A 23,436-nucleotide genomic window follows, 5' to 3' on the forward strand; every position below is an offset into this window, starting at 1 on the left:
GGGAAGAAAATAAAACTGGGGACTGGGAGGGGTAGAACCATTGCTGTCCTCGAGTGTCGGCATGGACTGGAGTTTGCCAGGAGCTGGGGCAGAAAGGGTGGTTACAAGGCTGTTCTCAGAAAGAAGGAAGCAGAGCAATGTTGCAAGAGAAGCAAAGCCCAAGCCCTTAGCTTGCCGCTGGGAAGGGCCCCTGCGATGTTTCCAGAGGAGGGCAGGAGTTCCAGCATGACACGTACCCCAGCTCCACTGCTCACAAGCTGTGTGACCCTGGGTGAGCCGCTTACCCTCTCTGTGCATCAGGATACTAATGATAATGACTGGCCTGGGGCTGCATCACTCCAGGCTCTGCTTGGGTCTTCGCATCGCTTTCTCTTCTATGTGTCCGTGTCTCCTCTCCCGTATCTTACAAGGACACTTGTCACTGGACTCAGGTCCCTCCAGATAATTCTGGATGATCTCATTCCGACATGGTGACCTTAATTATATCTGCAAAGATAATTTGCCAAACAAGGTCACATTCACAGATTCTGGGATGTGGGCTTCTCTTTTGGGGGCCACCATTCAACCCACTATGAGGATCTAAGCAAAGCATCTCTTGTGGTGAGACCAGTCCTTAGTGGGCAGATAAGTGGGAGGATTTTTTTGGGGGGGGGGGGAGGGTACTCTAAAATCTCCACCTTATAGATGCCAGCTGTCCCACAGTGCCCCCTCTGGCTTGCCCAGAAAATGTCTGAGGTGCTCGGAGGACCGGAAGTGGCATGAGGCTGAGGGAGCAAGGTGTTGAGAGAGCAGAACTGAGAAGGGGGTGTGTGGATGGAGAAGGCGGGAAAGGAATAGGTGTGCTTAACTTTGGGCTGGTTAACTTGTACCTCCTCTGGTGGTGGGAGAGTAAGCCAACTGACTCTTCACCCCGGACAGACTCACTGAATGAGCCAGACCTAGGGTGGGACTCCTTTCTTCCCCCGCTCTCCCAGCACAGGCCCACACTACTGGCTCGCTGGTCAGCTCTAGTGACCTCCCTGCCTCGAGATGCTCACTGCTCTGACCTGCTCTGACACTACTGCAATGCTGATGGGCACTCTCCTGCTCAAACACCTCCCATGGCTCCCCACGCCTGAGGGGAGTCAAATCTAAACTCCTTCCGGGCCTGCTGCCTGGGGGCCCACGCTCCTTCTCTGGCCTGAGAATCCAGGATTCCTTTTCTGAGATCTATCTTCTGCTTGCTGTTCCCCAAACCGACCCCTGACTCCTTACTCTCTGGCATTTCCTGGCTCCGCCCTCTCCTTCTGGAACAAATATCTTCCCTCCAGCAAATCCTCGAAAGGCTCAACTCTATAGGCCTCTTCCTCCAAGGAGCTAATTCCAGGTGAAAGTGCACATTTAGTCCCTGGTATCCCTCTCAGGACACCTCCCACCCTATATCTTGTCCCATTGTTGTTTCTGGTCAGGACCCACTTCCAATACAGAGCTGCCTGTTGGATGGAGGCCCATTCAGCTCACTTTTGGATTCCCAGCCCCCACACGGTGCTGAGCATGAACCGAGTGCTTACTCTTTTTCAAATGAGTAAAATACCCATTGTAGTTCATGCCCATTAAACTTCCAGGACTCAAGGGGCAGTGTTCTCAGGACAGAGCTGCATGCAGGGTCCTGACCTTGGAGCTTCCTTTCTTCTCTGGGTGGCTGACATTTCCCTGAGAGGGTGGGCCTCTCCCCCAGGGCCGTTTGTGGTTCTTCACCAGCAACTGGGTGACACAGAGTTGGCCTCAAATGTTGGGAAGTTTGTCTTAAAGACTTAATACATTTTAAGTAAAATATTTCATATCTACAAAAATAAATGAAAAACTTAGCAGATCATAAAATGTACATCCATATACCCACCACCCAGCCTGAGGAAGAGAACGTTGCGCATGTTGTGGGTGATGCCCCTTCCCTTACAGCCCCCAGTAAAGGCATGGTCTCAAGTCTACTGGACTCCAGAAACAGGGACAGTTGAACAGTGCTCTGGGACTGTATGGAGCCCTCTCTCAGATACTCAGCTTTCAACATTTTTTTTTTCTTTTTAAGATTTCATGTATTTATTTGGGGGAGAGAGAGGAAGAGGGCACAAGCAGGGGGAGCAGCAGAGGCAGTGGGAGAAGACGGCTCCCTGCTAAGCAGGGAGCCCAATGCGAGCCTTGATCCCAGGACTCTGGGATCATGACCTGAGCCCAAGGCAGCCGATTAACAACTGAGCCACCCAGGTGCCCCCCCCTCTTAAAATACTTGCTACATTTTTAATTTTCTTCTTTTTTCTTTCTTTCTTTCTTTATTCGTGAGAGACAGAGAGAGAGAGAGAGAGAAAGGCAGAGGGAGAAGCAGACCCTTGCGGAGCAGAGAGTTGGACACCGACCCAAGTGGGAGGCAGATGCTTAACTGACTGAGCCACCCAGGAGTCCAGCTTTCAGAGCTCTTAAAGTCACCTGTGTTCATACTCAAAAGAACTTGGGACCCCTGAGGAAACCATAACGTTTTAGTGACAGTTCTACAGGGAGCGGTCTCTTGATTGGGAGCTGTATGAAGCAGATCAGGTGTGCAGTAATCACAGCTCTGAATGGCACACACATGGTGGGGGAAGGAGTCGGCCCCTGGCGTTACAAGACCTTTGTCTGCAATTGTCTTCATGGGTCCCTAAGCGCTGGGCCCCCTCTCTACTGCCCTCACACTGCTGCAATGCTCATTTCTGCCTCTAGATGGGCCCACTGGGCTGTGCCCCTTCTCACCGCACAGGCCGTTCTGGGGAGTACAGGCAAATTCTGTCCTTCAGAACTGATGAAGAGAACCTTTTAAAGCGAGAAGTGGAACTCTGGCCAACACTTATTACAGAGGTAGTTGCTAATTCCAGCTGCCTGCTCCTTTGACTCAAATCCTGGCCCAGCATCGTGTCTGCAGGACTTGGGGCCAATTGCATAGGTGAAGATAATAAGAGGGCTTTTAGGATAATTAAATGACTTCACATAAAGTGCTTGGAACAGGGTCTGGTAAATAGCACGTGCTCAAATAAAATTTGCTCTGTTCTTTTCCTTTTCTGTGTGTAGTGCAGGGACACCTGTCACACCCTCTGAGGGCAGGGGCCACAGCATCCAACAGGCTGCTCGCGTCAGCACCCCAGGTGCCTGGCAAGTCGCAGGTGTTTCTCTTCCCAGCTGCTCCCATCTCACGGAGGAGCAAGCTTCTGTGTTCCATGTGGCTTCAGAGCAGAATTCCAGGTGGGGACTTACAGAGAGGCAGGTGAGGGGCTGGTGGACCGTCTGAGCTGTCCACACGTGGTATGGGCTTCCTGGAAAGAGAGTGAGCTCCCGGGCACTGGAGGTGTGCAGGCGGAGGGCACCTGCTCTGGGCAGCCTTGTCTGGTGGCTGTATTTCTTTTCTTTTCTTTTCTTGTCTTTTCTTTTTTAAGATCTTATTTACTCATTTGAGAGCCAGTGAGCACATGAGCTGGTGGCAGGGAGGGGGGTGCTGCGTAGGAGCAGAGGGAGAAGCTCAGAAAGAATCTCAAGTAGATTCCCTGCTGAGTGTGGAGCCCAGTTCGGGGCTTGATCTCATGACCCTGAGATCATGACCTAAGCAGAAACCCAGAGTCAGATGCTCCACCAACTGAGCCCCCCAGGCACTGCTGTTGGTGGTATTTCTAAGTGGGATGTTGATTAACTATTGCTGGGCCAGGACCCTCTTGAGACAGTGAATGATGCAGGAGGGGCTGTGAAGGCCAGAGGGGAATAGGATGGGCAGGTTCCCTCATCACGGGGGATGGGGGGAAAGAAGGGGAGAGGCAGCTCCAGGCCTTTACCCTCCTGTCAATACCCAGGAATGGCTGAGCTTGAATGCGTGTGGGGTTGTGTGTGGTGAACTCTTGACCCTGGCTGGGACTGGAAGTGACTGGGGAGACTTTCAAGGGACAGCATGAGGCCCTGCAACACACAGGTGGGGCCCAGGAGCCCTCTGATTTGGGCAGTGACATGGAAGTGGTCACTTTTCCGCACAGGCTGGGGAGGCCACCTCAGTACAGAGCCTTAGTATGTGCTCAGTAAATGGGAGACAACATTATCTGTGTCCCCAGTGTGTTCTCAGGAGGGCTGTGCAGGGGACTGAGGCCTGGGGAATGGCAAGTACAGGGTAGGAAGGGCCCTTAGAGGCTGCTTCTCCACACCAAGCCCATTTTGAGAACAGACTTGCCCAAGGCTTGGGTCAGAAGCCAGAGAGGGGAACAGCGCTGGAACGGAATCCCTCCTTCCCTGCCATGTCCACAGACACTCCAGAGCTTCCGTCCACCTCTGGCTGGTTTCTTCTGGATGTTGCCCTGCTCCCTCAAGGCCAACAGGTTCAAGACAAGCCCTTCAGCTGTCCCTGCTCCCACCTGTTCCCACCTGTGGCTCCAGTCTGGGTCTCACTATCCACCCAGTCCCCGGATGAGTCCTGACTCTTCCTTCTCCAGCCTGGCCTAATCCATCACCAAGTCCAAGGCTGAAAACCAAAACCATGCTCTAGACCCCCCCATCGGCCTCTGGCCTGCTGTTCCTCTCCTGAATATCTGTGCTTATGTGGTTCCCAGGCCAACGCTTTACCTTCCTCTGCTCCTGGACCACCTCCTCTGATTTGGCCTTGGGTGCCCTAGAAGATCAAGAAATGGCGTTTGGGCAGGGGTCCTGGGGCACAAGGGACTCCTTTCCAGCCCTGGGCCTGGATATGGTCCCCGTCTCCTGCATGTCCCACACTGGTCAGCTGGGGGCGCTCCTGCCCCATGGAATCCCTGCATCCCAGCGCCAAGTGGGTGCGGGGAGTGTCTGGAGTCTCTCTCGCTCTGTCTGAGCCAGCCCAGCTGGTCTGGCTAGTCTGGGTGTTGACAGCAGTGGAGGCCAGGAGTGGGGGCAGGGGTGAGGGGGTGTGGGAGTGTGAGTGGTGTGAGTGCTGGGTTTGTGCATGCAGCTGGGAATTTGTGTGTGTTTGTGTGTGTGTGTGTGTGTGTGTTGGGGGAGCTTGGAACAGGGCATCAGTTGCCTAGTCGTTTGCAGTGGAGGAGCCTTGGGGTCCTGGCTGTACTTGGGGGGCCTGGGGACCTCATGGTAGGGTTATAAGGACTCAGGTGAAAGCGTGGCCTTGGTTCTGTCACCCCTCCTGTCCCTTTCACAAGGGATGCCATCTCCATGTCTGTTTGGGGCAGGACCTCAGTTCTTTAGAGGGTGGGCTTTGAGGTCTAATTGAGGCTGGGCCCAGAGGCTGAATCAGCAGGGCCCCCTGGAGAGCCTCAGGGGCCCCGTGTGGCTGGGGCAGGGCATGGTTGGAGAGCAGCGGGGGGTGGGGGGGGTGGGGTGGGGGGGTGTCAGGTTGCTGGGGGAGGGGGTTGACATGTCATGGGGGTCCTTGGCTGCTAGTGATGAGTCCTGATGTGAATTCCATAGGTGGTGGATCACAAGATGTGTCTGGGGTGGGGGGCCGTGGCACCATGACAGCACTGAGCTTCGGGAAGATCAGGCAGCCTCGCCCCGGGAGCAGGGAGGGCTAGATTCCCCTGCTCAACTCCCGGGCTGGAGTGGGGAGGGGCAGGGTCAGAGCCAGGGACCCTAGCTGGGGGTGGGGCAGAGGGGTCACTAGGCCAGGGACTCCTGGGCCTGGATTCAGCTGGAGTGTTGATGGGTGGAGAGGAAGGAGAGTTCCTTCTCCCTCTGGACTGTGAGGAATTGGGTTAGATGACTGGAAGGACTTCCTGGCCCCCAGTCTGGGTCCAGCCAGGATGGAGACCCATCCCGAGTCCCCAGCCTCTCCCTAGCTCTCACTGCCTCCAGATGCCCCACTGGCTTATCCAGGCTTTTGGCGTGGGCCCTGGACTGGCTGAGGCCTGAGGTGGGGCAAGGGAGTCCAGGCCCGAACTCTACCGGGTTATAAGGGATTGGTTGTGACCTCTCTGGGTCACCCTTATACCATGTGGGGGCACGTGGTGCTGCAGCTCCTGACTCTCGCTTGCACTCCATGAGCCGGCCTTTCTGGGGGGCAGCTGGCAGGCTAAGAAAAGGACCTACTCTATTCACCCTACTGCTCTGGGTCCAGGGCTGGGGGCAGGGGTGAGAGGAGGCAGGCCTGATGGTCTGAGGGGGCTTGCGCCTGGCCGACGGGGGTCACGGGGAGTCCTGCCTGCAGTAGCAACGGGAGCTGAGGGAGAGGTCTCAGCAGGCTGGAGCGGCCCAGTGGAGGCTGGGAGGACAGGCGGAGGAAGGCACCGAGCTTGCTTGTTTATCTTGAGTGGCGGGTTCTGGCTTGCCAGGAATGTAGCCTGGGCCGGGGTGTGGGGGGTGCTGACACCACCCAGCCCTGCTCCCCTTTCCCCAGATGGCACAGAGAGGGCCTTGAAGGAAGCCTGCTGGGCCTCCAGACCAGGGGTGGAGAATGGGGGTGCTGGGAGAAGGGCCGGGTCCCCCCACTGGGAGATGTGGGCACAAGTTCCAAGGGCCTGGGTTTGACTCCCCCACCCCGGAGGTGCTGGTACCCTACTCCAGGGGGCCAGGGGTTGTGCTGCAGTGCCTTCCTGACCTGGGTAGGCTCTGGACTGCTCTGAGTTGCCCCCCAACCCTCCACCGCCAGGAGGAGAGACAGGCCGGGGCAGGCCCAGGGCCTGAATGATCCCCACACAAGTCTTTGCAAGGGCTGGTGGTGCTGGCAGAGGACCTGATGCTTGATCCTGGTGATGGTGGGGGGTGTCCTGACTCCAGCCCCTGCCCTTCCACCTCAGCTGGCCGTCTGGCCGGGTGGGATTTGAGCCACTGCTCTGGCAAGCAGGCCTGATCCCACAGAAGTCCCTGGTCATTGGGTGGGGGACATGGGCTGGTGGCACTGTGGACAGCTTGGGTAGAAGCGGGTTGGTGGTGAGCTTAGCAGAGGCTTAGGGGGAGGAGAGAGGCACATGTAGGGTGCTACTGGGATGTGGACTGGGGGTTCGGATGAGGGAGGGCCTGTGAAAGCAGGGTTTGGAGGAATGTTATGGGTTGAGGGCTGGGGCAGGGCTGAGGCCCAGCTGAGGGCAGAAAAGTCTGGTCTGAAAGGTGGGTGCAGGTCACGTTGGTGGTTTGGGATGGAGAGGCATTGACCGTGGGAAAGCACCCAGATTGGGATTTAGGGTAGAGTTGGGGTATGGTTTGGATCTGGGAGTTTGGTTTGGGTTAGTGAAATGTCAGGTCTGGAGATGGGTTCAGGGGTGAGGCTGGGCAGGCACATGGTCACACGAGGCACAGTTTGGGGTTAGGCCAAAAGGGGGTCAGCGTCGGGCTGCCACGTTAGGGTTAGGCTTGGCTAGAATCTCTTAAGGGTCTTGGGGAGCTGGTTGTCTGTCCTGTGGTGTCCCTGCTGGGTCTGTCTTCTCCCTTCTCAGTGGGCCACTCTCAGCCATGACCAGGTCCTCTGGCCCCCATAGTGGCAGGCCCCCCTGTAGCCTCTGGGCCAGGCCAGGGCCTGGGGGAGCAGCATTCTGCCACTGAGCCCCGAACTCTCTAAAGCCTGGCAGCTGCTGAAGCAGGGGCCCCATTTCACACTGAAGCAGGCCTGGGTTTGGGGCGACATGCTGCCAGCCTGTTCTGCTGGCTGCCTGCCTTCCTGCCTCCTCTTTCTCACAGGATGTTCGTCAGGGGACCTTGGCATCTTTGGGTCCTGGCTGGCTGCGGGTCTTCACAGTGCTAGCTCCTCTCCTGACCACCCTCCCTTCCAGGTCCGGGGTTGGGGTGAGAGCTCTCCCTGCTCCTCCCTTGGCCTTAACCACAGTGCTATCCGGGGGCCGGGCTGTCTCACCTTGTCATGGTTCCCATACATGTCCACGCCAGACTTGGGAGCCCAGGGTTAGGGCTATGTCCACAGTATGCCCCCAACCCAGACTGCCCAGGTCCCGTGGCCTCTCCCCTGACTACTGTGGCCCTCCCTGAGCCTAGCCAGCCTCCTGAGCCTTAGGCCTGTGGCGCCTTGGGGGCTGTACTCTGCCACCTGGACTGAGTGGGAGGCTGGGGGCCTAGAGGTGGGCTGGTGGTCCCAGTCTGGGCCAGAGATCCCCGGCCTTCCCTAGGCTTGGCTCTTGAGAATCAGTCGCCTGGACCAGGGCCATGGACCTGGTGGTCGGGGTGAGGCTTGTGCCTCACCACCGTGGGTCCCTGGGGGTGGGTCTGGTTGAGGAGGTGTGGTGGCACCTGGCTGGGTGGCTGGGTGGTTGGGTGTGTCTGTGTGTGACTCAGGCTGGATGCCGGGGACTTGAGCTGGTGGCTTTGTTCTCCCCCTGGCCTGGGAGGGTGTGCCAAGGCAGCTGTGAGTCACTGGGGTGTGGCCCGGCCGGCTTGGAGGCTCCCCAGAGAGAGAGAGAGAGAGAGAGAGAGAGAGACACACACACACACACACATGCACAGCCAGTGCAGGGGCCCTGTCCCCGGGGCCTTTCCCTCAGTGGTGCTATGGGCACTTCCTAAGGGGCTCCATGCTGACCAAGGGCCCTGTGCTTCTGGAGGAGCTGGTATGGGATCTGACCCCAATAGCCACAGCCCAAGACCCCGAGGGGCACACTGCCCCTTCCCCAGCTTCTCGATCAAGAACATTTGCGGGCCACTATGTGCTACTATACAGACTGTCAACCCAGGGGACCTGGAAAACAACTCTGGGTGGAGGAAATGATTATTCCCACTACAGATGAAGGAGCTGGGGCTGTGGGAGGCTAAGGATGCTAGTCAGTGGCCAGCCTGTCCCAAGCCTCCTCACCAGGTGTACACGGTGGCCTGCCCTGTGCCAGGTGTGGGTGCATCTGTGATGATGGCCTCCCTCCCCCCTGCTTCAGGGCAGCTCATCATGAGTACCCCTTCAATACCACCTCTCCATCAGCCTCAGGCAGAGCTCCAACAGGGTCGGAGCGAGCAAGTAGCCCCTCCCAGTTACCAGGACTAGGTTCTAGGCCCTTCCATAGCTTTGAGAGTGGAGACAGACATGCCCCGCTGGACCCCTGGGCAGTGCCCATCTGCATTCTCTGGGCAAGGGGCAGAGGGCCTTGGGGCCCAGCTCCCTCTTTGGGGAGCCAGCATTCCCCATTCCCAGGGAAGGACAGGAAGTGTGGTTTCTATGTGACCTCTGGCCCTTGTCCACAGGTATGGACACGCCTGTCCTGTGTGGATGGGAGGGGGGAGGACAGCCAGCTGGCTGTAAATCAGGTATGAGGGGCAAGCAGTGCAGGTTGAGGGACAGCCCCTGCCCCCAGGGGCGAAGCAGAGAACCCGAGGGTCGTGGGCGGGCTGGGTCCTCAGAGACCACCTGTAGGGGAGTGGATATTCTTCAACAGAGACCAGGGCTGCCTTGGGGGCTACAGCCCCCAGAGGGTTACTCTGGAGGTGGGGGGTTGGGGGGTTGGGATGTCAATAGCGTGCAGTTCTAAGAGCAGGACCCACCCCCTCCACCCACAGCCCCACCCGGTTCTCTGTCAGGAGCTCTTTGAGGGACAGGAGAAAGCGCCTTATAAGGTAACAAACATCGTCTGCCAGGTGGAGAGGACAGGCGCCTCCCTGCCTCCAGGCCTCCCTGCCCCACCCCTGCAGACGGGCTGCTTAGGCTTGGGGTGGGTATCCCAGGTCTGGCCTGGAGCCTGACGCAGTCCTCCTGCCCCACCCCCTCAGCTCAGGGAGCCCCTGCTACCAGCCCGGACTCTGGGGGCAAGGGAGGGGGGCACCTGGCATGGGGGAGGCCTGGCTCTCCCTGCCTGGGGGCAGGGAGGCAGAAGGGGCAGCCCAGCCTCAGAGAGGCTGCTGTGTGACCTTGGCTAGTAACTGCTCCTTTCTGAGCCTGTTTCCTCTTCTATGCAATAGGCGGGGGGTCGGGGGTGGGGGGGCTCTAAGGGCTATGAATCATCTTCTGGGGATCCTAAGCCCTGTGGAGTGTCCCTTCACTTACAGGCACTTAAGAAGACTGGGTCATACCGGCCACTCTGGGCCACAGTCTCTGCCACCTTCCCCAAGCCCAGGACCTTCCTTCCCTGCCACTGTTTGGCTCCCTAGGCAAGGGCCGACCATCACTGTTCCAAGAAAGCTGAGGCTCCAGGATAGTTCTGGTCAGTTCTCCAGGTGGGTTGGCCTCCCTCAGCTTGCCGACCTGCCAACAGTGAGGCCTGGCAGAGAGAGCCTGAGGATGCAGGCGCTCTCTCCACAGACCTGCCTCCCCACCTGGAATACCTGTCTCCAGCTCTCCAGCTCTCCACTAGAGCCTCCCCACCGAAACCCCCACTCACCCCCAGCCGTGCCCTCCCCAGCCCTTGGGTGCACTGGGTTTTGCATTGCCCTGGGTTGGCCGACCTGTGATGGGCGTCCTGTGAGCGCCAGATGTGCCATCTTGGAATTTTACCCTGGAGAGAAAAGCCCTGACTCGAAATTTCTAGAAGGCATTACAAGCATGATTTGGATTTGGCTCTAAGCAGTGCTGAGTTTAACAGAGAGGTTTAACAGCATGGCTGGGGCAGATCTGGGCCTGGAGGCAGCCCATGCTTTGGACCGGACCCCTTGTGGGCACAGTGAAGGAAGGAAGGGTGTCTTCCTGTTGGTCCTAGAAATCTCGGAGCTGGGAATATCCTTGGCTAATATCTAATTCAGCCTCTCACTGTGGGCCTTGGGCAACTGAGGCCCGGAGCTGGGACTAGACCTGAGGGCTCCTGACCACCAGTCCCACCTGTTTCCCAGGGGGAGGCTGTGTGCTCTCTCCCTGCTCTCTCCTTGTTTAGCTGGGCCTGGACCTGAGGGGCACAGGGTTCCACTTGGTGGGTGCACCTACATGGCCCCACTGGGAGAGGACAGGGTGGCGGCCAGAGACCCAGCCTTTCCCCTGGTCTCTCCTCTGTCTGTCCTGGTGTAGGAGCCTCCCAGCACAGTGATTGCGCTGAGGGTTTCCAGGGAGCTGACGAAGCAACTTCTTTGTGAAAAAACCAGGCCAAACACGTGAGAATGGCTGAGGCATCCTCTCCCGTTTCCAGCCTCCCCTGCACGATGCAGCCCTTGGAGTCCTGCCCCCGGCCCCCGGCCATAGTGCAGAAAGGACCCCTCCTGAAGCCCCCAGGATGGCATCTGTTCTCGAAGGCTCTGGGGAATTCAGAAGTTCTAGTGGGAAGTTCTGCCTGTTGTCTGGCTTTAGTCTCTCCTGCTGTGTGTTGAACCCCTTCTCTTCTTGCCATGTCCATTGGAGGTGGCAGATTGCCTGCCCAGCACTCAGGCCACAGTAATCTGGAGGTCAGGATTGCAAGTATCCCCATTTTCTTTTCCACCTGCAGGGTTAGGGGAAACCTGAGGCTCCATCCTGAATTCCCACGGGGAATGCCCTTCTCCACACCCCTTCCCCAGCCTGCTGGCCCCATTCTGGACTTTCACCCCTTGCGTACACCCCCCTTTCCAGGAAGTGCTGGCTATGCCCCAGATTTTTCCTTGACTCTGTATTGAGCTGGCTTCCAGCATCTTCTCTGTGTCCTGAACTAGCCTGTGTTCCCAGTGCCTTGGGCAGTTCCTGATGCCAGTTGGTGCTTAATAAGTGTAACGGGCTTATGAAGGGCAGCTTTTCCAGCACATGCTGAAAACCACGATCCATGGACTCTCTCAGATTTTCCAAATGGGAGGCTCCAGGGTAGACCTTGTAGGTTCTTTCCACAGGTACCTTTGGTTCATAGTGCTCTAATGAGGGCATCTGAACACGAGTGACCTTGGGCTAGCTCTCTCTCCTGGCTTGGAGGCTGGTGTTAGGCCCTTTCGGGGGTTAGATGGAGAAGGAAACTGCCAGGCCTGTTCACAGATCATCACTCCCTCCCCCGCTGACTTCTCTGGGCCTAGATCTAGATCCATCAGGAAGTTCTAGAAGCCAGGAAGGCCAGGGCCTAGAAGGCAGAAGGCACAGTTCCTCCCAGTTCCCTGGGCTCAGTGTGGGGCTGAGAACAGGGTCACAGGCTGCTGTGAGTCACAGAACAACTGTAAATTCATGGATTTAGTGAGCATTTACTGTATACAAAACACATGACTGCAGGAATGGAGCACGTTGGGAAGTCATCAAGCCTAGGGCCACCCTGACCCCCAGATAGGCAAGGCTGTAGAAATGGCCTCTTCCAAGCGACTCAGGAACCTGGGGTTTAGAGAGAGTCACGCGTGGCCCTGGGCTACCCAGCACCCACAGCAGCTGGAACGAGAGTCCTTGTTCCTTCCCCAGCACCTGTTGGGGAAGTGCTGCCTGAGTAGTGGGGACATTGCGGGGAAGGGGGCGCTGGCTGAGGAAAGACAGTGTTCTGATGAACAGGGGCCCCTGGTGTGTTGGGGGGAAGACGGACAGGAAACCCACAGCAGCTCACCCAAGACCATGGACTTGCGACAGGCACGTGTAGTGTGTGTGTGTGTGTGTGTGTGTGTGTGTGTAAGAGAGTGCAGCAGGGGCCATGTAGGCTTGGTTCTGAGCAGACTTGCTAAACATGTGCGTATTTATAAAGCAGGAGGAACAGTGTTTGCTATTTCCGCATTTTGCTGTGGGTGCATTGAGGGGTCTTAGTGTGGTCAGACAAGGACTGGGGGATATTGCGGTGGGGGAAGCCCAGCAGGGTTGTGGGCAGGAGTAGGGGGCAGGAGTATAGGTTGTCAAGGGTAGTATGGCAGGGGGGCTCTGGAAGGTGCCTGCGCAGTTCAGAGTTGGGGAGAGGAGGCTCCAGGTCTGCCCCCTTCAGAGATAAGGGAGTCCAGAAACTGGAGACACTTCTGCCGCCTCGCTGTGCGCAGAGGCTTTGGCTAGTGTGGTCTTCAGGGTGTTGGGTGTGCGTGTGGGGGGCTGGTTCAGAGCCTTAGCAAGCTTCTGCAAGGCTCTGGCTTTGTCTTTCTAAAGAACTCTCCGCCCCAGGCACAAGCAGGAAGTGCTGGCGATGGTGGGATCACGGAAGGCACCACTACCCACCGGTCAAGGCCACCTTCTCCGGGACCTGCAGTAGCCCGCGGCGGCCGGCAGGAGGCGGTGCCCGACAGGCTTTGGAACGCTCCTCCTCCCCCTGCCCGCGGCGGGGCGCCCCGGAATGCGGCGGGGCTCAGATGTGGCGGCGCCGCTCGCGTCCCGTCCCGTCCGGTCCGGGCGGCCCTGAGCGGCCTCCCTGCCCCAGCACGCCGGCCCGCGGGCGGGCGGACACCAAGTCTCGGCACTGCGGGAACAGAGGCTTCCGAGCCCCGCCCCGGGACGTGGCGCCACACTTGGCCCCGCCCCCCATCCCGGCGCCGTGGGGGTGGGCCCTGGCGCTGGCCTGGCTGCGGGGACCCGCAGGCCCTGAGTTCCAGAGTTTCAGGGTCCCGGGACCCTCCCGGGCGGCTGCCTAACACACAGCTGGTCTGTTGGTGGGTGGCTCCGGGGCCAGGTCCCCAGCACGCCTTCAGTGGTCTCCCACCTGTCCTGCTAGAGGGAGCTGGAGCTGAGTGGAAGTCGGTGCTCTGGTCTCATTTTCCCTGCTAAAAGAGGGCAAGGACCCTATCTTGCAGGACTGTTGTGGGCAACGACCCATAGACGTTTATGGACAGTGCCAAAGGATGGGGGTCCCTATCCGGCTCCCCCAACACACTGGCAGCTTGACTGGCCAACTCCCCTGGATAGGTCCTCACTTTCCCCCTACCCTATCCCGTAGCTGGCTGAGGCCCTCATGTTGGGAGTGGATGTGCAGGGTAGCAGAGGAGAGAAGTGCGAGCTTTGGCCTGTTCTGGTTATAGGCTGCACCTGGTCTTTCCCGTCTGGTGTTTCTGAATGGAAGCAGGACTCGCTGGACGGTGGCTCAGCACCTCAACTCCTGATGACCCTGGCCTTGGCCTTCAGGGCTAAGACAGAGGAGTAGGAAGCTCAGACCAGAGAGTCTTGGAAGGAGGGCCTCAGACCAGGGGGGCAGGCTTTGTCAGCATGGGGTGCAGTGGGGTGGGGTACACAGAGAGTACAGACCCCATTTCCACTTGACAGCCTCTGTATAGAGGCTCTTTTCTCATTCTCTCTCCTTCTTACTTTTTGGGATTGTTTTAAAACTGCAAAACCATAGTGGTGGGGAGGGCATGGATCTTAGAATATGTTCAGGTTCCTTCTTCCCAAACTCAGGTATGTCTGTGGTCCCACCAGTGACCTGCTCATTGTGGCCATATTCCAGGCCCTGGACGTTCCAGAAGGGACTCTGTCTGGGAAGTGTGAACCCTGTCAGCTCTAAGGCTAGGCCCAGGGAAGAAAGAAGTTTCTCCTTGCAGTCTGCTCCTCCTCCCAACAGAATACCCACTGATTTGGGGGTGTGTGTCCTCTCTTTACCTTTCTACCCCACCAGCTGGACAGGCCCAGCATATGGAGCAAAACTGAAGAGAGATTTGCTGGAACCCTGGCTGTCTCCAAAGGGGTGGGAAGGGGTCAGAAGGCCCAGCTCCTGGCCTAAAGCTCACCTCCACTGTGTGGTTCTAGCAAGGTCCCTCCTCTCTCTGGGCCACAGTTTCTCCATCTGTAAAATGAGGCAGTAGGGTATGTTTATGGTGCTGGGATATCACCCCCGGGATGTCTGTGCTACCCTCTATACTCCCACATCCAGGGTGCCCCAGAACTGTTTTGGAGGGAGGGACCTGGAGGGGAAGGGCCTACGTGGGTCGGACAGCCTACGTTTGGGACAGTGTAGTTTCCAGAGGACAAAAGAAAGTGGCTTTCATTGTCTGCTGAATATGGCAGGAGTTCCTGCTAGGTGCACCCCGTCTGCCTGGGGGTGAGAATGGGCAAGGGCAAGGGTCTTAGATCAATCCTTTGGGGCCGGATGGGTTGGGTGGCTTGGTGACTGAACTTTTAAGGGCTGGCCTGCCTTGTGGCTGTCCCTGATCCCTTGAGACATTCTTCAGAATTAGCTTGTCAGCCCAGGTTATTCTCTGCCTGGGACACAAGACAAGGAGTTCCTCTCCTTCGGGGGCCAGGCACTGGGGTGGCCATGGGCGGTGGGTTGGCCTGGCCTGGCAGTTTTTTGAGGAGACTTGGGTCCTAGGGAGAGGTGGTCGTGAAGATATTGGCTGGCATCCTTTTTTCAGGAGGCCATGGGGATAACACGTGTGGGACAGGGCACGGTGGACCTGAGGGTCTCCTACCTTTCACCTGTGTGAGGCATGGTTTCAGCAGCCACATGCTTGTGGAGCGATGGAGCTGGGGAGAGGGCTGTCAGACAGGCTGGAGAACCCCCAAGAGGACCCTCAGGTTTTCCCAGTCCCAGGGAAGGCCCCCTGAAGCAGCCCCAACTTGCGGTGGGTGGGGCAAAGCCTCTGATGGCTTGGAGGGTGAGTGGGTCCCTGATTCCTCCATTTTGTACCGGTGTCTGTGGCTGAGAGCAAGAGGGAAGGCAGCAGGAATGCAGGAATCCTGTCCAGGCCATGTCCCAACAGGCTGGGGTGGGAGGGCTCTTCAATCCACCTCGTTGCTAAGCAGCCTGTGCAAACAGCAGAGACACACAGACAGCCTCTGTGTGTGTGCCCATGCCGGGGGGCCTCTGGGCTCAGGGGACCCATCGCCACACACTGCAGATGGGAGCCCTTGCTGCCATGCGCAGGCCCGAGGTGGGTGTTGGGCCTGCCGACACCTGCCAGGCGCTCACTATGTACAGGTTGGATCCATTCATTAGCTCCTTTCATCCCCACACCCCAACAAGCACCCCTCTTACCCACTTTTATAGAGAGGGAAACGGAGGCTCTGAAAAGTCACACACTCCCCAGGGCACAGAGTGGTTCAGCCAAGCCAGGGCTCACACTGAGGTCTGTCTGACTCCAGAGTGTAGTCTTGCAAGACTACACTCTGGAGTCAGACAGAGCTCAGTATGAGCATGTGGCTGTGTGTGCCTGGGAACATCTGTGGGAGGCGTGCCTGGGATGGGTGCTTTGGTGGTGGGCCTGCGCTGGTCTGTGCCCGAGGACGCTGGCTTATGTGTGTACACCTGTGTCCACACCTGGCGTGTGCACATCATGCCCACGGGTGAGCGCGAGACATACATTAGCTGCGGATGTGCGCTCGCATGCACAAGCACAGGCGTGTGCCGAGTGCATGTGCATCTCTGTGTGCCCACTTGTGCACGTCTGCACACAGCCCTGTGCCGTGCCTATGTGGTCTTCTCTGCAGGCTGCCCTCACTCGCAGCCCACCCACCTTCTGTCCCCTTCTTGGGCTCCTGCCTTGGCACAAGGCCCCAGCAGGATGTGACCACCTTGTGGGTGGCACTGGGACTTCCGAGGATTTGAAGGAAGGGGATTTTGGGGAGATAGGGTTGGTAGGAACAGGGTTGAATAAGAGGAAGATGCCTAGAATGAGAGGGATTAAGGCTGGGGCTGGTCTGGGTTTTCTTTAGCCCCTAAGCAGGGGAGTGGCACAGAGCGCCCTGATCGCGTCCCCTTCCTCTACCTACTTTTCTCAAGGCTCAGCTCCCCACTGCCTAGGGAAATGCTCCAGGGAGACCTCAGGGGTGTCCCAGGGCTTGGAGGGCTTGGCTGTGTCCTGTCCTTCTATCTGTGTGTGCCAGGTAATCCCCCCTCAACCTCCAAGGGAATGGAGAGGTGAGGGGACCCAAGAAGGGACTTCTCTGGGTTCACGGGTGTGGGGGAGAAGGGCTGAAGCTAAATTCTAGCCCAGTGCACGGCCCCTTGGCACCAGCTCTCTCTGCCTGTGGGCATAGAGGTGCAGGCAGAGCGGCGGTCAGCAGGGGGCGCTCGAGGCCTGTGGATCGCGGGGAGCTGTGGGGCATAGGTACAGACTCACCCGCAGGTGGGGTGGGGATAGGGGTGGGAGGATGGACTTAGCACCACTTGGGGCAGATTCCCAGAGGGACAGATCTACATCCCCTCCCTAGAGGGACAGACTCAATGCTTCCAGCAACAGATTCACAGGCCCTTTGAGGGACATACACAGGGACAGCCCCCTCCCCCGTTGGAGCCTTCACAGCCCGGCCCTGGAGTCAGACAGGCCTGGGTCAGGTGCCAGCTCTGCCCACCACCCCCCGGGTGACTTGAGGCAAGTCACTCAACCTTTCCTGAAATGGGGGCGATGTGTGCTAGACGACGTGGCCGTGGAGGTTATGACAAGTTGCCTGAGCAGGCTCTCACAGGGATGTTCTCACCCTCCTCAGCAAATATTTAATGAACATCTGCTAAGTGCCAGGCCTTTTGTGAAGCACTGGGGGTACAGCAATGAGCAAGTTACAAAGGCTAGCCCCTGTCTCAAGGAGCTAACATTCTGAAGGCAGGAAGGTGTCCTAAGGCTTGTTGAAATGAAAACTAGTCAACACCCCCTGCACCTGCCGTCTCGATGCTTTAAAATGGAAATCATGAATTACGAATTAAAGATTGGCAGAGATGGGTCTTTCTCTCTTTTATTTCTTGTCACATGCAGGGCTGGGAAAATCCCAGATCTTACTGTTCTGCTTCAACCCTCGACCTCTTAGCATAGAGTCAGATCCAGCCACCATCCACTCCAGACCCTGTCCTCACTTAGTCCCAGCTGGAGTCCAAAGATGGCCCACAGGGCCTGGCACAGTCTGGTCCCAGGTCTGGCCAGTCTCCTCCCGCTCTCTCCTCTCCCTCCACTGCCCCCAAGCTGGCCTCCTTGCAGGTCCTCAAACGTGCCTCAGGGCCTTTGCCCTTGCTGTTCTCTCTGCTGGAATGCTCTCCCTGGGCATCCACGTGGCTTGCTTCTTCACTTCCTCCTGGGATTTGATGAAATGTCTTCTTGGTGAGGCTTTCCCTGCCCTCCTGATTAAGCATCCCCACCTCCTGCACTCCCTGTGCACCTGCCTCCTTTATGTTTCCCCGGGAGAATTCATTATTGCCAGCAGGCCAACTGTCTCTTTTACAATATGTTTCTTTCTCATCTTTCTTCTCCTGTGAGAATGTAAACTCCATGTGAGCAGGGATTGGGCAGATTTGTTCCTGCTGTAACTTCAAAGCCTAAAATATGCCCGGCACATTGCAGGCATCAACAAATACTCGTCATGGGAATGTGAGCACTGGCTCCAGGGCGGTATGCATTCCTTGGTGACTGAAGCATGCATTCCCTGGAGAGGGGGGTGCCCAACTTCGCAGCTGCAGCTGGGCCACAGCAGGCACAACCCTGTTAGGGGCTGGAGGGCTGGGGGATGGGGAGAAGGCAGGAGTATTCTGGTTCTTTCTAGCTCCTTATGGGAGAGAAGCTGAATGGCTATGGTAAACTCCACCAAACTCTCATGTCTTAGTTGGGACATAATCAAGAGGCAGCTTTCTCCATTTGAAAAACATGAAAAATGTAAAAAAAAAATCTAGCAGTCAGAGAGGGAGGTGGTCGGTGATCATTGCCCTTTCCCTCCTGCCCTTCCTCCCCCTTCTCTTTTTCTTCCCCTCCCTCCCCCCTCTTTCCCTTCCTTCCTTTCTCTCTCTCTCTTTTTCTTCCTCCCTTCTCTTCCTCTTTCTTTCTTTCGTTCGTTCGTTCTTTATTTCTTTCTCCCTTCCTGCCTCTCTCTCTCTTTCTTTTGAGCCCATTCCCTCCTTCGACCTCCCATCTCTGATGACCACTGGTCTCTTCTCCTGCCTTTATGAGTTTGTTTGCTTGGATTCCCCACATAAGTGAGATTATACAGTATTTGTCTTTCTGTCTGACATTTCACTTAAAATAATGCTCTCAAGGTCCATCTGTGTTCACAAATGGCAGGATTTCCTTCTTCTTGTGGCTGAATAATATTCCATCATACATGTACGGTACATCACACTTTCCTTATGCATCCATCCGTAGATGGACACTTGGGATATTTCTGTATTTTGGCTGTTGTGCATAATGCTGTCATGAAGACGAGGGTCCAGAGATCTCTTCGAGGGTGTGGTTTTGTTTCCTTTGGATCTATTCCCAGAAGTGGAATTGTTGGATCGTATGGAAGCTCTATTCTTGGTTTTTGGGGGAACCTCCATACTTTCCATAAGGACTGCACCAATTCATATTCCCACCAGCAGTTCACGAGGGTTCCCTTTCCTTCTGTCCTTGCTAACACTTGTGATTTCCTGTAGTTTTGTACCTAGCCATTTTGACAGGTGTGCAAAGGCATCTCATTGTGTTTTTTTTTTTTTTTAAGATTTTATTTATTTATTTGACAGGCAGAGATCACAAGTAGACAGAGAGGCAGGCAGAGAGAGGGAGGAAGCAGGCTCCCTATGGAGCAGAGAGCCAGATGCAGGGCTCGATCCCAGGACGCTGGGATCATGAACTGAGCTGAAGGCAGAGGTTTTAACCCCCTGAGCCACCCAGGCACCCCTCATTGTGGTTTTGATTTGAACTTCCCTGATGCTGAGTGATGTTGGACACTTTTCATGTATCTGTTGACCACCTCTGCCCATTTAAAAAATTGGCTTGTTTGGTTTTTTTTTTTTTGCGACGGAGTTGTATGAATTCTTTATGTATTTTGGATTAGCCCCTTATCAGATACATACTTTGCAAATTTTTTCTCTCATCCCATGGGTTGCCTTTTCATTTTGTGGACGGTCTCCTGTGTTGTGCAGAATCTTTTTAGTTTGATAGTCCCACTTGTTTATTTTGGGGGGATGTTTGTCATTTCTGGACAGAGGGGTTCTAGCAGAGGATTTACATGTGTTACACATTCTCCACCTGGGGCATAGGTGCTGGCCGCCTTCTGGAAGCCCAGGCTGTAGCCATCTTGTAAAAGCAGTTAGCCAAGCTTTAAGTCCCAACTGTTCCAGTAGAAGGAAGACACTCTGTCCAAACCCCCTGCCCTGGTGTCCAAGAACTGGCTCCTTGGGGCCCTCATCTGAGCTCCTGGGTGTAGGTAAGCCCACCTTCTTTGGCTCTGGAGGAAGTGCTGCCTCCTGTGTTTCCTCAGCAACCTGCCCCCCACCCCTGCCACCCGCCTCCTTCTTCTTTAAGTTTCCTGTACCCACTCTATCAGCTACTTGCATCGAATCCCCTCTGTGTGAAATGACTGGATACCGACTGATAGACCAGAGAAGGAAAACTCTAGAAAAGCAGTTTGTGCCCGGTGCCTCGAAGAACACAAGATGGGGTGATAGTAAAGCAAGAAATAAAAAGTAGTGTGGAGGTGGTAGGGGGCTATTTTTGGTGGGTGGGTCTGGTGAGCTCTGAGCTGACACCTGAGAGGAGCCAGAGCCGAGGGAGTGAAGTTTCTGGTGGGCACCGGCTCTCTGGGGCTGGTGGGCTGGGGCAGCCCACCCAGTACAGGGTGCTGCCCCTGCCCCTGCCGGCTGGGCGGAGACATGGCTTCGAGGAGCTCAGCCCCGGGAGCCTCTGAGCTCTTAGGCCCGAGATTGGAGCTAAGTGGGTGGGGATCTGAGCTCCAGTTTGAAGGCCGGGAAGAGCAGCCCCATCTCCCTTCTTCCCTGCCTCCTCCTCCCTAAGCCAGAGGAAGCCCCGGCGGGCTCGTGGCGGGAGAAGTGCTGGTCTCGCCGCGGCCGGAAGAGGGCAGTGGTTGCCGCTGGGCGCGCCGGCGGGCGGGGGTTGGGCGTGGGGCGGTGAATGTGGGCTGTCAGCGCCTGCAGGGAACTGGAAGGAAGGGTTCCCTCCCTCCCCTCTCTAATCCTTAGCCTCCCATCCCCGCCGCAACAGAGCTTTGAGCCTGGAGGTCTCTCCTGGAGGGGGGAAGGTGTGGGTGAGGCTGGGCAGGTGGTGTGGGCCCTCCCCTAGCTGCTCCCTGCCACCACCTGGGCCAGGTAGCGGGTGGAGGCCGACTCCTCTAGCGATAAGGGGGAAGAGTTTCATAATTAGCATGTTTGCTATTACTGCTGTTGTAAAGCACGGAGCATGTGCCAGGCTCTGTCCTAAATTCTCGCATCCTGCATCATCTCTTGAAAGCTGTGCAACAGACCTAGGAGACAGGAGGTCCATCTCCCAGAGTTGCCCAAGACCACACACGCAGCTAGAAGCGGAGCTTGCTCTCCAGGTTGTGTGTCAGTTACTCTGACTGCTGTCTCTGTAGGGTGGTAAAATGCCCACAGTATCAAAGCGAGTACGGAAGGGATGGGCGGGCGTCAGGGTATGGACATCCGAGGGACCTCCTTGGGCACCTAGCCAACTCCTTTATTTTACAGATGGAGAAACAGATCCAGAGAGGGGACTGTGACCTGCCCAACGTCTGGCAGAGAGCACATGGCTAACCACAACAGAGGGGACTTGGGTACAACAACAGAGGAGAGTAGGAGCCAGATCCTGGCCAGAAGCCAGAAGCCCCTTGAGGGCAAGGACTCCTTCTAGACCCTTTATTCTCTTCTCCCTCCCTGCTGGGCCTAGCGCAGGGTGCAGCACGCAGTAGGTGCTCAAGAAGTCCTCTGTGGTGGGTGTGTCTGTCATCCTGACGTAGCGGCGATCACCTGCCATTCATGCCTTCATTCATTCGTTCAGCACGTCGTAAGCCCTGATGGTGTGCTTGGCACCCTGCGAGACAGGGGGACGCACAGCTGAATGACACAGTTGGCTTATCTTTTGGGGAGACTTCTGGGGTTACCCCACATTATGACCCGTGCTTCCATCGTCTGGTAAACTGTAGTTTGGTCTCTGCCTCGGCTGGAGGCTGAGCAAATCTGTTCCACTTCCCTCCCCAGGCCATTTTCCCTCCTTATTCCTTGCTAGCCACAACATCCCTTCCTTTCAAGCTGCTTCCTTCCCCTCACCAAGCCCTACCGTCCCTTCCCCCTTCCCTGCTCAGCAGACCCCAGGGCAGAGGTCTTGGCTCTGCCCAGGTATCTCTGTTTCTGTCTCTCTGTTTCTGTGTGGGTGCCCTCCCCCACCCCCATCAGCCTCTGGAACTTCCCAGATATTGGGACCACCTCTCCTCTAGTTGTTTTTCCTCAGGCCTAAATAGTCCAGGAAAGGGGACAGGAAGGGGAGGTCATGCAGTCCACACCAGGACCCAGGGCTGGTCCTGGACTCTGGCTCCAGCATCCCCTTTGGGGAAGACTTCTGGACCCCCCAGGGTGCTGACTTACTAGTCCAGGCCAAGGGCCTGAGCTCTGACCACCCATGCTGGGCCCCAGGGGCTGTGGCTGGGCACTGGCTGTTGGGTGAGTGCCCAACAACTACCCCTCCATGGCCCCCTCCCTTCGAATCTGAGGATGGGGCCTGCAGTCTCCACCTCTTTAACTCTGTGGTTGGGTCCTTTGCACTGTCTGTCCTATGGTGGGCAGTCTGCAGGTAACAAATGGTTCTTCAGAACCCAAATCCTTCTTTTCACCTGCTGGGTGATCAAAGTGACAGTGATTGGCCTCTCTGGGCCTCAGCTAATGATACCTGTCCTGTTGGTCTCACAGGTAGTTAGGAGGACCAGAGACCAAGGAGAAGAAAGAGCCAAACCTGGGTAAGGTCCTCGTTTTGTTATACTCAGAGTAGGGGTGGTGTCCTTGGCCGGGTGTTCAAGAATCACTCTGGAGGGCAGGAGTGGGAAAGGGGAGGAAGGAAGCTTACACAAGGAAGCAGCCAAAATGCTTCTTAAAAGAAAATTTATGGTCTTCTGAGAATCTTCTATAGAAAAAGTAGAAAGATGGAAAATTAAAGCATTCAACACAAGAAGTTGGAAAATAATGAAAATAATAAATTCATGGGCACCTGGGTGGCTCAGTCGGTTAAGTATCTGTCTTCTGTTCAGGTCATGATCCTGGTTTCCTGGGGTCCCGGGATTGAGCCCCACATTGGGCTTCTTGCTCAGTGGGGGTTCTGCTTCTGCCTCTCCCTCTGCCCCTCCTCCTGCTTGTGTGCTCTTGCTCTCTCAAATAAATAAATAAAATCTTAAAAAAATTCAAAGAAAATGGAAGAAAGGAAATGACAAATATGTATTTCTTGGCTACAAAATTCATATTCAGATTCAGAAATTCAGATTAGTATTCAAGAAATCCATAAGTAAGGAATTCACAGAAAAAAGCAAGTAGGGAATCAGTCTCAGTTCTAGGCCTCTCCTAGAGGGGAATATGGATTTTTCCATCAGTTTCTCCTGCGTTTCTGAGAGTGGGGCCCATCCTGCAGGAGCCTTAGAAGAATGGACAAACTCTGAGCAGAAGTCCTGTGGATATGCTGTGTGTGCCCTGAGAGGGCCAGCCAGAGGCCTACTGGCCCTTATTGGTATCCAAACTAGTGTTTTTTTTTTTTTTTTTTTAAGATTTTATTTATTTACTTGACAGAGGGAGAGCCATCACAAGTAGGCAGAGAGGCAGGCAGAGAGAGAGGAGGAAGCAGAGCCGAAGGCAGAGGCTTAACCCACTGAGCCACCCAGGCGCCCCTAGTGGGTTGTTTTTAATCTACAACTTGAGCTTATAATAACCATAGGAACATCACCAGTAATCTTTTACACTTGTTACAGTTCAGAGTGCTGGAAAAGAAAAACATGCTGTTCCTGATAGGTATGAACACTGCGCTCTCATCAGGTCCTCAAACACCCTATCAGAT

General features: G+C 56.1%; 1 protein-coding gene and 1 long non-coding RNA gene across 2 annotated transcripts in view; one reads left to right on the forward strand and one right to left on the reverse strand.

Annotated features, from left to right (window-relative positions):
• Positions 1 to 23,436, forward strand: part of SMIM41 (small integral membrane protein 41) — a 112,327-nt gene that overhangs the window by 20,941 nt on the left and 67,950 nt on the right. The gene's annotated exons all lie outside the window — the stretch shown is intronic.
• Positions 11,990 to 15,403, reverse strand: LOC309869795. Its single transcript, XR_014314349.1, has 3 exons — positions 15,124 to 15,403; positions 14,443 to 14,498; positions 11,990 to 13,485 (listed from the first exon to the last, which is right to left on the reverse strand). It is a non-coding gene; the product is annotated as an uncharacterized lncRNA (long non-coding RNA).

This window comes from Mustela nivalis, assembly GCF_964662115.1.
Source record: "Mustela nivalis genome assembly, chromosome: 7".
NCBI lineage: Eukaryota > Metazoa > Chordata > Mammalia > Carnivora > Mustelidae > Mustela > Mustela nivalis.